This window comes from Oryctolagus cuniculus, chromosome 18 (assembly GCF_051225735.1).
Source record: "Oryctolagus cuniculus isolate XC-2025 breed Fujian yellow rabbit chromosome 18, ASM5122573v1, whole genome shotgun sequence".
NCBI lineage: Eukaryota > Metazoa > Chordata > Mammalia > Lagomorpha > Leporidae > Oryctolagus > Oryctolagus cuniculus.
Genome location: NC_142884.1, coordinates 52,305,888 through 52,316,406, shown reverse-complemented (window position 1 = coordinate 52,316,406; position 10,519 = coordinate 52,305,888).

Genomic DNA, 10,519 nt, shown 5'->3' with positions numbered 1-10,519 from the left:
GCCAGCCCTAGTGGGTACAAATTAATGCATGCTGCCACAAGAACCACGCAAAGGATCCATGCAATCCTCAGTGTGAGCACAGGTCCCATGGCAATGACCCTCACCAGGGAATCAGGGAGCCTGGAGTGTTTGGAGCCATCCACATGACTGCCCAAAGACCCAACCACACCCTTTGCCCTCACATAAAGTTTCAATATTTTCACAGCCCAAGCACACAAGGCTCCCACAGTCACCAGCACCTAACCCCCTGTCAATTCTCCCTGCCAGATTCGGATGTCTCCTTTCAGCTGATTGTTGGGCATGCAGACACAAGCCAGCGCAGCTATTTCATATGTCCAAAATGGTGCCCCCTCACTCTTGGCTAGTTACAGGACACTGGTGCCAGGGAGAGAGAAATGTGTGCCCCTTTTTTTTCCCTCTTGGTTGGCAGGTATACTGTTCCCCACAGGGTTCCAAGCCAGACTCACGCCAGGCTCTTCCCTCAGCTTTATTGCCAGTGGCCTGGGCGGCTGCAGTCCAGTGTCACCTCACTCTCTAAAGTGGTTGCTGAGGCTCTTGGCTTCTGGTGTCCTAAGTTGTGCACAGTCACACCCTGCACATAGTCCCACAGTATCCCTCTAATTTGCATGGAGTTTCCTTTGCCATTTTCTCCCTATCTCTTCCTTGAGATTGTACTCTCTCCATGTTTTTTTAACTGTCTTCCCCTAGACTAGAGCAGCAAGTTCCCTCCCTATTCCACCATCTTTGTGCCTCTCATCATAGTTTTCATTTGCATTTCCCTAATGGCTAGTGATCCTGAGCATCTTTTCATGTGTCTATTGGACATTTGTATTTCATCCTTTGAAAAATGTGTATTCATATCCTTACCCTTTTTCTCATTTTTTAAGATTTATTTTTTTTTTGAAAGACAGAGTTGCAGAGATGGTACAGAGAGAAAGAGAGATGTCTTCCATCTGCTGGATCACTCCCCAGATGGCCACAACAGCTGTAGCTGAGCTGGACTGAAGCCAAGAGCCAGGATCTTCTGGGTCTCCTACATGGTGCATAGGCCCAAGGACTTGGGTCATCCTCCACTGCTTTCCCAAGCACATTAGCAGGGATCAGAAGTGGAGCAGCCAGGACTTGAACTGGTGCTTATATGGGATGCTGGTGTTTCAGGCTTGGACTTTAACCCATTGCGCCACAGCACCAGCCCCTAGCCCATTTCTTAACTGGATTGTTCTGTTATTTTTGAGTTTCTTGAGATCCTTCTATATTCTGGATATTAAATCTTTATCAGATATATAGTTTGAAAATATTTTTTCCCATTCTGTCAGTTGCCACTTCAGTTTGTTGAGTGTTTCCTTTGCTGTGCAGAATTTTCTTAGCTTGATGTAATCCTATTTGTCTATTTTTGCTTGTATTACTCATGGCTACCAGGTCTTATCTAAGAAGTCTTTGCCTAGGCCAGTTTTTTTTTTCTTTTTTGAGATTGATTTATTTATTTGAAAGTCAGAGTTACACAGAGAGAAAAGGAGAGGCAGAGAGAGAGAGAGAGAGAGAGAGAGAGAGAGTCAGTCTTCCATCCCCTGTTTCACTCCCCAATTGGCCACAATGGCGAGAGCTGTGCCAATCCGAAGCCAGAAGCCAGGAGCTTCTTCCAGGCCTTCAATATGAGTGCAGGGGCCAAGGATTTGAGCCATATTCTACTGCTTTCCCAGACCATAGAAGAGAGCTGGATAGGAAATGGAGCAGCCGGGACTCAAACCAGTGCCCATGTGGGCTGCCGGCACTGCAGGCAGTGGCTTTACCCACTACACCACAGCGCCGGCCCCTGGCGGGTGTCTTGTTTCCTGTATGTTTCCCTCTAGTAATGTAATGTCTTCAGATCTTAGGTTTAGATCCTTGATCCATTTTGAGTTGATTTTTGCATAGCATGTAAAATAGGAATCTTATTTCATGTTTCTGCATGCAGAGATCTAATTTTCCTAACACTATTTGTTGAAGAGACTGTCCTTTCTCCAAGGAGTGACTTTAGCTTGTTTGTCGAAGATTAGTTGCTTATAGAAACATGGATTGACTTCTGGGATTTCTAATCTGTTCTGTTGGCCCACAGGTCATTTTTTTGCTAGTATCAGGCTGTTATGATTATAACTGCTCTGTAATATGTCTTGAAATCTGGTATTGTGAGGTCTCTGGCTTTGTTTTTTTTTTTTTAATTCTATTTTTTTCCAAAGATTTACTGATTTTACTTGAAAGTCAGAGTTACACAGAGAGAGGAGAGGCAGAGAGAGAGAGAGAGAGAGAGAGAGAGGTCTTCCATCCAATGGTTCACTCCCCAATTCGCCGCAATGGCCGGAGCTGTGCCAATCCAAAGCTAGGAGCCAGGATCTTCTTTCGGGTCTCCCATGCAGATGCAGGGGCCCAAGGACTTGGGCCATCCTCTATTGCTCTCCTAGGCCATAGCAGAGAGCTGAATAGGAAGTGGAGCATCTGGGTCTCAAACTGGCACCCATTTGGGATGTTGGTGCTTCAAGTCAGGGCGTTAACCCTCTGCACCACAGCACTGGCCCCGCTGGCTTTGTTTTTATTGTTTAAGATTGCTTTAGCTATTCGGAGTTTCACATGTCCCCATAGGAATTTGAAGGTTGTTGTTTTTTAGATCTAAGAAGAATGTCCTTGGTATTTTGATTGTGATCACATTGAATCTATAAATTACTTTGGGTAATATGGACATTTTGATGATATTAGTTCTTCCAATTCATGAACATGGAAGATTTCTAAATTCTATTTTTTTAGTGTCTTCTATTTCTTTCCTTAATGTTTTATAATACTCATTGTAGAAATCTTCCACAACCTTAGTTGAATTTATCCCAAGGTATTTAAAATTTTTTATAACTATTGTGAGTGGGACTGAATTTACAAGTTCTTTCTCAGCCATGGCATTTCTTATGTATACAAATACTAATAATGCTTATGTGTTGATTTTTGTGTCCTACAATTTTGCCAAACTCTCTTATGAGTTCCAATAGTCTCTTAGTGAAGTCTTTGTCTCCTCTATGTATAGGATCATACCATCTGCAAACAGAGATAATTTGGCTTCCTCCTTTTCCATTTGTATCCCTTTGATTTCTTTTTCTTGCCAAATGGTTCTAGCTAAAACTTCCAGAACTATATTGAATAATGGGCATCGTTGTCTGGTTCTGAATCTTAGTGGAAATACTTCCAGCTTTAATCCATTCAATAAGATACTGGCTGTGGGTTTGTCATAAATCGCCTTGATTTTTTCAAGATGTGTTCCTTCTATACCCAATTTGCTTAAGGTTTCTGTCAAGAAAGGATGCTGTATTTTATGAACTGATTTCTCTGTACCTATTGAGATAGTTATACGTATCATGTTGTTTTTTTTTTTTAAACAGGCAGAGTGGACAGAGAGAGAGAGAGACAGAGAGAAAGGTCTTCTTTTGCCATTGGTTCACCCTCCAATGGCTGCCGTGGCCGGCGCGCTGCGGCCAGCGCACGGCACTGATCCGATGGCAGGAGCCAGGTGCTTCTCCTGGTCTCCCATGGGGTGCAGGGCCCAAGCACTTGGGTCATCCTCCACTGCACTCCCTGGCCACAGCAGAGAGCTGGCCTGGAAGAGGGGCAACCGGGACAGAATCTGGAGCCCTGACCGAGACTAGAACCCGGTGTGCCGGTGCCGCAAGGCGGAGGATTAGCCTAGTGAGCCGCGGTGCCGGCCTTATATGTATCATGTTTATTGATTTGTGTATGGTTAGCCATCCCTGCATTCCAGGGATAAGTACCACTTGTTCCAGATGGAAATCCTACAATTTTTAATGGAAGTGGTAAAAGTACTAAACTATATTACACTGGAATAAGTGGAGGATCCATATTTTAATTTTTAGAGGAACCACAGAAAGAATAGTGAAATTAATGATTGAATGCATGGTGGTAGCATAAGAATAACTGTTAAAATGATTAATAAAAGAAATCAAGAAAGGCGAGGAGGAAGAGAACATTACAGGTAAGATAAAGAGAGAACAAATTGTAATCCAGTATAACAGTGAATGTAAATCGGCCAGACACTTTACATACACATGTGCATGCATGCACTCCCCTCAACATCAGCAGAGCATATAGCCATCCATATTTGAATGCAGCTAAAGCTATTCTTTTTATTTTTGTAAGATTTATTTTATTTACTTGAAAGACAGAGTTACAAAGAGACGTACACAGACAGAGTGGTCTTCCTTCTGCTGGTTCACTCCCCAGATGGTGGCGACAGCCAGAGCTGTGCCAATCTGAAGCCAGGAGCCAGGAGCTTCTTCCGGGTCTCCCACATGGGTGCAGGGGCCCAAGAACTTGGGCCATCTTCTACTAATTTCCCAGTCTATTGCAGAGAGCTGGATTGGAAGAGGAGTAGCCGGGTCTCGAACCATCGTCCATATGGGATGCCGACGTTTCAGACCAGGGCATTAACCCACTGCACCACAGCGCCAGCCTGCTAAAGCTATTCTTAAATACAAGTGTTTGAAAAGAGGAATGGCTAAGAATACATCTCACAGGCCGGTGCCGTGACTCACTAGGCTAATCCTCCACCTGCAGCGCCGGCACCCTGGGGTTCTAGTCACAGTTGGGGCACCGGATTCTGTCCCGGTTGCTCCTCCTCCAGTCCAGCTCTCTGCTGTGGCCCGGGAAGGCAGTGGAGGATGGCCCAAGTGCTTGAGCCCTGCACCCACATGGGAGACCAGGGGGAAGCACCTGGCTCCTGTCTTCGGATCAGCGCAGTGTGCTGACCTACCGGCCATTTAGGGGGGTGAACCAATGGAAAAGGAAGACCTTTCTCTCTGTCTCTCTCTCTCACACTGTCTAACTCTGACTGTCAAAAAAAAATACATCTCACAAATTAAATTAATTTTTAAATAAAGAACAGAAAATCAAATCCAGGAAAGCCAAGAGAGGAGAAGGAAATAAATAAGCGTAAGAATATTATATAGAAGACAAACCTACTAAAGAATAAGTCAACAAATATGGAAATTGTTTCTTAGAAAATTGATAGCCTCCTAAAAAAATGATAAGTAAAATGAGAGAAAAGAAAAAGCACAAACCATCAGTCTTAATAATGAACAAGAAGATACCACTACAATTCCTACAGACATTTACAAAATAATAAGATGATGTTTTCAAAAACAAAGAGACACAAGAAAACTTTGGGATGTGTTGGATGTGTCCATTACCTTACTTGTAATGATGGTATAATGGATGATTGCATATGTCCAGACTCATCAAATTTTATACATTAATTATGTGTAGTTCTTTGTGTATTAATTATTCTTGAGTAAAGATATTTTTAAAAGATGAAAGTATCGGCTGGTGCCACGGCTCAATAGGCTAATCCTCCGCCTTGCAGTGCCGGCACACCGGGTTCTAGTCCTGGTCGAGGCACCGGATTCTGTCCCGGTTGCCCCTCTTCCAGGCCAGCTCTCTGCTATGGCCAGGGAGTGCAGTGGAGGATGGCCCAAGTGTTTGGGCCCTGCACCCCATGGGAGACCAGGATAAGCACCTGGCTCCTGGCTTTGGATGAAAGTATCAATATCTTTATTCTAATAAATTAGAAAATTTAGATGAAGTGAACTTTTTTAAAAGAAAAAAATCAATTTGTAGTAAAATATAATCAAGTTGTGCTTCTTCTAAACAAGCAAGATTCATTTAGCATTGAAAATTCGATTTAATTCACCAAATTGAGAATAAAAGTATTTTGTATAGATACCAAAAACACATTTAATAAAATAAATAAATATGGAATCTGAGTAGTTATATCTATTAAAAAATTAGCAGTGAGTTAAATCATTGCTTAGAATGCATATCCTATATCAGAGTGCCTGGTTCAATTCCTAAGCCCTCTGCATTTCTGAACAAAATGCCCACTAATGTTCCTAGGAGGCAGTAAATGATGGCCCAATTACTTGGGTTCCTGCCACCCACTTGGATTGCTCAAATGGAATTCCTAGCTCCTGGCTTCAGCCTTGCCTAGCCTCATCTGTTGCGGACATTTGGAGAGTGAATCAGTGGATGGAAAATATCTCGCCCCCTTTCTCTCCCCCTGTGACTCTGCATTTCAAATAAATAAGTAAACCTTTTTTAAAAAATTAAATCTGTTGAGGCTGGCATTGTAGCATAGTGGGTAAAGCCGCCTGTGATGCCAGCATCCTATATGGGGACCATTTGGTGTCCTGGCTGCTTTATTTCCTATCCAACCCCCTGCTAATGGCCCCAGGAAAAACAGCAGAAGGTAGCCCAAGTGCTTGGGGCCCTACCACCCATGTGAAAGACCCAGATGAAGTTCCTGCCTCCTGCTTCCTGGCTTTGGCCTAGTCCAGCCCTGGCTGTTATGGTCATCTGGGGAGTAAATCAGAGAAGAAATATCTCTCTCTAACTCTGACTTTCAAATAAATAAACAATTCTTTTTAAAAATTAAATGTCCGATTAAGTTATTCACACAAATAAAATTTCACTACAGACAACTTGACTGGTGAATTCTTCTAAATCTTAAGAAAAGAAAGAACCCCAACATAATATCTCTTTCACAGACCAGAATTTAAAAATTGGGAAAACTCTCAACTCATTTTATATGCCAGCATTAGCTTAACACCAAAACCTTTGAAAGAAAGAGTTCCACTTTTTATAAATAAATAAAATTTTGAATAGAATAAAGTCATCACTATGTAGGAAAATAAAGTTGTGCTTCTTCTAAACAAACAAGATTCATTTACCATTGAAAATTCAATTTAATTCACCAAATTAAGAGAATAAAATTATTTTGTATAGAAATGAAAACACATTTAATAAACTTCAAACTCCTTTTATTCTTTCAAACCACAATTCTTAGCCAATGCCAGAACTATGTTCTTGAACCTCCAAAAGCGTAAGTGAAATAAACCTTTTTCTTTGTAAGTAGCTTTTCTTGTAAGTTTTCTTATAGCAGTTAAAAACCGGCTAATACAAACCCTAAGTGTATCTGTAATTCCTGTTACTACTGATGGAGTTTCTGGTGTGCTTTTCTCCCTGTACAGTTGCAGGTTGCTACAGAGACTGAAAATCAAAGTCAAAAAGAAAATTCTCTTTTTCAAGTATGACTACAAATACAACTTATATGTTAAATAATTGCTTTTTTTTTCCAAAAGAGAAAGAACAAACCTGAAGCCAGGAGAAGCTTATATATTGAACTGAAATGCATTCATAGCACCTTTGTTTCAAATTTTACCCTAAAATTATTTCCTATTTGGATTAAGACAGTGGATATTGCTGCTGAATAAGAATAAACAAAGAATTCTCAGGCTGTAGGCATTTATTTTCTAGTCTTAAGAAGTCATTATTTTCATCACTTTCAAAAGCTACTCCCTAATATAATCCTTGATGGGAATTTTTACATTTTTCATCCAAGAAAACTGGCAGTTAGATGGAAGTGGGTTGTCTGGCCACCTGTTAGGTTTACAGTCCATATCCTCTGTTCTTCATAAATATGTTATAAAAGTCATCAGACACCAAAAAAGAGGAAGTTTTAAGATGAAGACAGGATACTGACAGACCACTTACAGTCAAGAAGCAATGTGCTCTTAGAAAAAAAAAAAGAAGTAAGATAAAGGGAAAGTCGTAAGTCATGGCTCAGCCAGAAAATAGAAACTACTCTAGATATTCCAAATAGAGGGAATGTAATACAAGGTGTAGTTTAGGTAAATAATGAAAGAGGTGCAAAGCCAAACAGAAGACTATGAGTTAAGCTGGACATCAGCAACAGTTAAAAGTGTCTGCAGTTGAGGAACAAAGCATTGTGGCAATTTTAGTGCAGTCCAGGAACTAAATCTACCTGATGAAAACTGGAACTTCAGGGTCCCAATCAATAGAAGCTTGAGCCATGAAGCAGATATACTTGATGCCAAAGACAGCTCCCCAGTCAGAGTGAGCAGAAGGGTCATATTTTGGCTTCTCTCTCTTCCTGGCATCGAGCTCTGTGCCCATGCCTTCGAAGGCAAACTTGCCCAGAAGTCAGGAGCAAAGCAATCTGAAAAATGAAGTAAAGCAGAAAGCATGGCAAGGCAAAACTGGTCAGGAAATCAACCCATTTAGACAAATGACCAGTATACCATGTAACCCAGAAATAAGATAGTAGAAACTAAAGACAAATTTCTTCTACTCAACCTTACTGTCCATCAGTCCTTTTTATATATCCTCATCTCCTTCAATACAGTCCTTATTCGGAGGGCAGTTTTTCTTAGGATAAATCTTCACTTTATAATTAAAAAATTAGGTATTTCTGCTCCCATAAAAAGTTATTTGTAAAGAGAATCCACACACTCAGCTCAGCTTTTCCTCCTACATGCTTTGTCAGTAGATAAGTTCAGCAAGTCTGTTAAACCTATGCCATTTTATAAGTATTTAGACTTTTTTAAAGCCTGAAGCCATTCAAAATCCCTACTTCTTTTCTTTTAACCTACTGTATAGACTTCATCCAGGAAAACAAAACAAAAAACATGGACTTCTCTTGTTGGTTAGCAAGATGACCATGTATCTGAACTGTATAAAGAGTGGGCGGGGTGCCAGCATTGTGGTGTAGCCAGTAACGCCGCCACCTGCAGTGCCGGCATCCCATAAGGACACTGGTTCAAGTCCCTGCTGCTCCATTTCCAATCAGCTCCCTGCTAATGCTCCTGGGAAAGCAGTAGAAGGTGGCACAAGTCCTTGGGTCCCTGCACCCACGTGGGAGACCTGGAAGAAGCTTCTGGCTCCTGGCTTCAGCTCGGCTCAGCTCCGGCCATTGTGGACAGTTGGAGAGTAAACCAGCAGATGGAAGACTGACTATCTCTCTCTCTCTCTCTCTCTCTCTCTCTCTCTGCCTCTCCTTCTCTCTGTGTGTAACTCTGACTTTCAAGTAAAATAAATAAATCTGTTTTAAAAAAAATAAAAAATAAAAAGAGTGGGTCAGCACCAAAATTCTTATGCAGGTAATATGGCCCCTGAAATAGAAGACAAAATCTGGTGAAGCTCTCAATAACATCTGTATCTAGAGAAAGGTGAAATTCTTAAAATAGCTTTTATTTCTTTAATCTCTCATCTGCTTAGTTGCAAATCTGCTCATTTGTGCACTGACCCAAGTTTGGGGAAAAAAACTTCAGGCTGAAGAAGACCATAATGATCCTTGTATCATGAAAAGGAAAGTGGGGGTAAAATCAACCAGTTACATTTCCAGGAGAAAGCACATGGCTTCTGAGTGTGTTTTCCATCTATCCTTGGAAACAAGGATTGGGAAAACTCCTGGGAAGAAGATCACACTAAAAAATATCACATGTAACTCATGGGAGTAGGTGAAAGTAAGGTTATGACAATGGAGATAGGAATAAATTTCTTTTCCAGTTATCCCACAGCTTCTATTTTTCTGTATAACTGAACAGAGGAAACTGCCTAATAGATGAAGTAAAATGATGCCCTCCTCACTCACTGTCTTCCTGTGAGCAGTAATTTATTGGAACATTCTTCTAGCAAACAATTCTCAGACAGTGGATTTTAGAAGAAAGGGTAAATCACAAGAAGTGGAGTGAACAGTTAGTAAAATCATTTACTTTAGTTAGTGGGGGGGGGTGAGTGTTTTTAATTGAATCATCAAGGATCAGGTTGGGAATTCGTATTTTATTTACACTAGGTCCTATGCTGAATCTGCAGTACAAAATATTAAATATCTGTCATATATATATATACACACACTTATATAGAACAATACTTCAAAGTGTTCATGGAAAATGGAATTGAAAGATTATTTTGGCACAAAATAAAATTGAAATCTGTGCCTAGTTTTTTATTGTGAATTTTCCACGAACTTTTTGAAGATCTCTCAGATTCATGTATTTCAATGTTTTGCTAAGAAAATTAACTTATCTGTTAATTCTGTTTTCCAGGAATTTCTGAAGTATGTTTGTACATGTATGTGTGCATGTATTAATGTATATGTTTGGGCTCTGTATTTGATTCAGGAATGGAATAATTCAGTGTTTGTATTCATTCATTGAAGCAAAAATACAGATTTAGAAAAACAAAGCATTTAAATTCTGAGATTTTTCTTAAAAGACAAGAATAAGCAAATAGTTTTTTTAAAAATAACCGGCCATTTCTGGCTTTTTCTTTTTTCCAGTTCGCTACTTGCTTACCAGAATGCTTTAAGCTTTGTTTGGCATGACAGAATTAAACAAAAAGCAAACATGTTCCTCCACAGACTTCCCCATGTTCTCTCACCTCAACTTTTAATTAAAATACTGTCAGTTGGGGATAAGGGAGAAAAATATAAAGGTAATTATATACAGAAAACAAAAAAAAGCCTATTTCACCAAAGCATAAGCTATTCACACCTTCTTGACTTAGAATGACATGCTGAGCTCCTATGAGACACTAGCATCCCACTCTGCGCCCAAGTAGGAGAAGGGAGAGGTGGCCTTATGAATCCATGAGGACAAGGCAAGAGACAGGATGTCAGTCAGCCTCCAGTAAA